At 41.6% G+C, this 4,205-nt stretch overlaps 1 pseudogene; it reads right to left on the minus strand.

The window, feature by feature from the left end:
* Positions 1-1,874: 1,874 nt before the first annotated feature.
* Positions 1,875-3,899, minus strand: LOC102417396 (annotated as a pseudogene).
* Positions 3,900-4,205: the final 306 nt, after the last annotated feature.

Consider the following 4,205-nt stretch of genomic DNA (forward strand, 5'->3'; position numbering starts at 1 on the left):
CCCATATGTTCATTACAGCATTATTTACAATCGCCAAGATTTGAAAACATCCCAACTGTCCATCAGTAGATGAGTGGATAAAAAGCTGTGGTACAGTTACACAATGGAATACTACTCAGCTGTAAAAAAGAAGGAAATCTTACTTTTTGTGACAGCATAGATGAACCTGGAGAGTATTCTGCTAAGTGAAATAAACCTGACAGAGAAAGACAAATACCATATAATTTTGCTCATATGTGGAATCTAATGAGCAAAATAAACTGACAAGCAAAACAGAAACAGACTCAGATCATAGACTGACAGCTATTCGAGGAGGAGGGCACTGGGTGAAAAAGGTGAAGGAATTTTTTACAAAGCTCATTGACACAGACAACAGTATGGTGATTACCAGAGGGAAAGGTAAAAGAGGGTAAAGGGGAGATAAATGGTGACAGGAGACTTGACTTTGGGTGGTAAACACACAGTATAATATACAGATGATGTATTAAAGAATTGTGCACATGAAACCTGTATAATGTTATTAGTCAGTGTCACCCCAATAAATTCAATAAAAATTGAAAATAAAAAATAAGTCCTGGCCAGGTGGCTCAGTTGGTTGGAGCATCCTGTACACCAAAAAGGTTGCAGGTTTGATTCCCGATCAGGGCACATACCTAGGTTTCGGGTTCCATCCCTGATTGGACACATGTGGGAGGCAACTGATTGATGTCTCTCACATTGATGTCCTCTTCCTTCCCACCTCCCTCTCTCTAAAAAAAAATAAAACATCCTTGGGTGAGAATTTTAAAATAAATAAATAAATAAATAATAAAATTTATGGGGAGATGAAAATATTTAATCTCTTCCAGTTTGGGAATTGTGCTCGTGTATTCTAATTCAGATCTGGGCCAAAGAGTGATCATCTAGTTAGATGTGTGTATACATTCAATAGATTTCAACTCTACTATATAGCAGGGAATTCTGCTTATTCCCAAATGACCTAGTTTCTTAGTAAAACTCTTGCATCATTACTGATTAACAGTTAGTATGGTCATTTGAATCCTGTTTGCAGGGTACTTTGGTAAGGAAAGTGGGCATACTGTTTACAGTAAAATGAAAGAGATTAGCTATTTCACATTCATATTTATGCTTCTGACCCATCCCAGGTATTGGAGCTCCATACTAAAACAGTCAGCTTTAAGGAGACTCCTCACCCTCTGTTATCCCCTCACCGTCATCACTCACTGCATTCCTTCACTGCTGTTATCACTATACTGCAAACATGAAATAAAACCCTAATTTTGATGTAGTCTGAAAGTCTACAGTGCTACTAAAGTTGCATCAAAATGTAAAACAGACTTTATTTGATGTTAATATTTTCTATAAATATACTTCTCTTGAATTAGCCGTTTCATATTAGATACGTGCTATTTATTTTCAGTTACATATTTTAAATAGATACATATATATAAATGATTGAAGTTTTACTGCTTGACAAGAGAGGATGAACTGGTAACCTATAGGATAAGAGCAACTTCCAAAGAATGTTAAGCATGTTTTTAAAGTGACACTTTTTGCTTTAATATTTTTTGTCTTTTTCTGCTTTTGAAATGAGCTCTCAATTACAAAATATCAAACTGCACTTAAAAACTCCAGCATTGGCACAATATGGAGAAGCCCACAAGTCAGCAGCAGCAGAGGCAAGAGGTGGGAAATGACTGAAGCAGTGGTTACAAATAGCTGCAGGAAGCTAAAACTATCCAGCAGGATGTGCCCTAAAGTTAGCACAGGTTAGACTAGTTACTTCCTTGGTCGGTGGGTTCAGAGTCTACATGGCAATACAATTTCTTCCAGTTAAGAGTTCTTGGCCTGCACCAATCTTGGTGACCAGTCTATTAGTTTTTCAAAATGCTGTCGTAGACCTGATAGAGGTATTGAGAGGCGTCTGGAGCCCTACACTTCAGCGAGTGTATAATTGCGGTTTCCTGGCTGGATACGTAGCTCAGCCAAGATCCACATGCCTTTAATGAGCTTCAGAGATTGGTACACCATGGTCCTACCCTTCCACATTCTGCTTGGCATAGTATAAATGCTGTTTTGCAACTTGCTGGAAACAGCATTTAAGTGCCATTCCTTTATCTGAAACTAAAGATCATTTTTATTGTCAATAATTACTCCATTTTGCCGTTTTCTACAAAAAAGCACATTGGGTGGGATAAGGCAGCTGAAGTAGGAGACATCGATGTTTTTCACAGCCACCTGCAGGTTATTTAGCGGTTCTATTTTCATGACTGGGCCCAAGGTGTTGAGAGGGAGAAGTTATGCCTGTTAAACTGGATTGCAAAGTCTATCATGTGCGGCAGAGTATTGTTGGTGAAGTTCATTTCCATATAGATGTATCCTTGCTGATGAGTAAATGTTCCGGAAATCTCCAAGCCTTTAACCTTGACTGCAGGCAGCCAGACAGCCTTAGGAGCCACATACCCATCATGTGCCATACCTATCCCTGTAGAGTTCAAATCGATCATTCAGACCACTGCTGACCACAACAGGAGTAGGTGAAGGAACAGAGGTTGCACACACGGATGATGGGATGAAGGACTGTCCCACTGCTGGACTTCCTCCCTTGCCTCCCACCAAGGTCACTGCCAAGAGATCCACTGCTCCCCTTTGCATGGAGGACACCTGTGGCACATTGATTGGGGGACCAAGGTCAAGGTTTAAAAGGCCCCTCAGGTCACTTTGAGAAGAGAATAACTCAAGGCTGTTCACGGTGGTGGTGCCAACAGGGCTGCTACCTGCATCAGTGCTTCTTTGATGCACTGGCAAGTGTTTGCAATGGAGTCCATGACTTCCTTCCACAAGAGCATTGGGAGGCTTATAGTACACAGAGGCCAAAGAACCAATGTGGCAGATTAGCTCATTCAGCAAAGTTGGCTCAATGAGATCTAACTTCTCAGAGGTCAGTGCCTTCTCAGACAGGACTGCTTCTGTGGCTGTGACAGGGTCCATAGAGAGAAGCCTCCAATAAATATAGTCCTATCTCAGAGGTCATGATTATCAGAACCCTGTGTTGCCAAACTCAAGACCTGCAGTACCAGCTCCTGTGTTTCTGATGGTTTCTTGAGGAACGGCTTACCTCTGGCAGTCAGCAGAGTGAACACCCTTAGGAAGCTCTCATTCGTATTGTCAGTGCTTTCAGCATATTCTCTCACAATCCAAATCTTAGTGGCTTGAACGTCTGGCTCATCCAACGAGTGTAAATGCCCACACAGTGGCCATGATGGTTTCATACTTGTTAGGGTATCTGTGGAAGATGTCCCTGATAACGATAATCGCCTCTTGGACCACATAATTTGCTTTGGTCTGGATGAGATCAAGCAATGTGATGACACAAAGTTCTGCAGATTGCTCCACCTTGATGGCACACCGTCCCATGGCCTGCACCACTTCGCGCAAAGAACAAAGTCAGCATCCACCTCTGTGATATATTCCTTCAGTTCTGCCAGAACCTGAGCAGTATTGGCTTGATGTCCAATTTCTCTAGTTTAAAATAGATGGGACCATTATATTTCACAAAGACCGATTCCCTGCTTCAAGATTCCAGGTCCTTTCTGGGCAATTGGGTTGATGGTCCTCAGGGCGAGTACTGCACCTCTGGCCCCCCAGACAGCAAAGTGGCAAGTTGGAGGGGCCAACTTCTTCAGCAGCTTATTGTAGTAGTGAGAGTCCTTGGGTAACGACTCTACACATCTCATTAGGACTTTCACATCTCATTAGGACTTTCACTGCTGAAAGCACTGCTGAGTTGGCATGACATGGTCGGGGAATTGCCACTCTCAGATGCTCTGAGTCTCCCTGTCATCTTTAGGGTTGTAATTGGATAGGCAGCCCAGAATAAAAATCAGGGCCCATTCAGGTCATGGAATTATTCAATTAATCTAGATAGAAATGTGGAAGTAAATAGTAGAAGAAACAACTCAGTGAATGTGGCCACTTGTGAAGAAATGAAGTGGGATAGGAGTGGGGGAGAGGGAGAAGGTAATGTTGGAGCCCTTTTTTATTTACTCTTTAACCACTCTTTGACTTTTAAAACTAGTACTGTAATAAAAATAAAAATTAGCTTCAAAAGTGCAAAGAACACTAGGTTGAGTCATTGCCAGTCAATATGTATCAAAAAAATGGAAACAACATTGGGGGAAGGGGGAGGAATGACATTTATATAA

The sequence above is a fragment of the Myotis lucifugus genome, unplaced genomic scaffold (genome assembly GCF_000147115.1).
Source record: "Myotis lucifugus unplaced genomic scaffold, Myoluc2.0 scaffold_8302, whole genome shotgun sequence".
In the NCBI taxonomy this organism is placed as follows: domain Eukaryota; kingdom Metazoa; phylum Chordata; class Mammalia; order Chiroptera; family Vespertilionidae; genus Myotis; species Myotis lucifugus.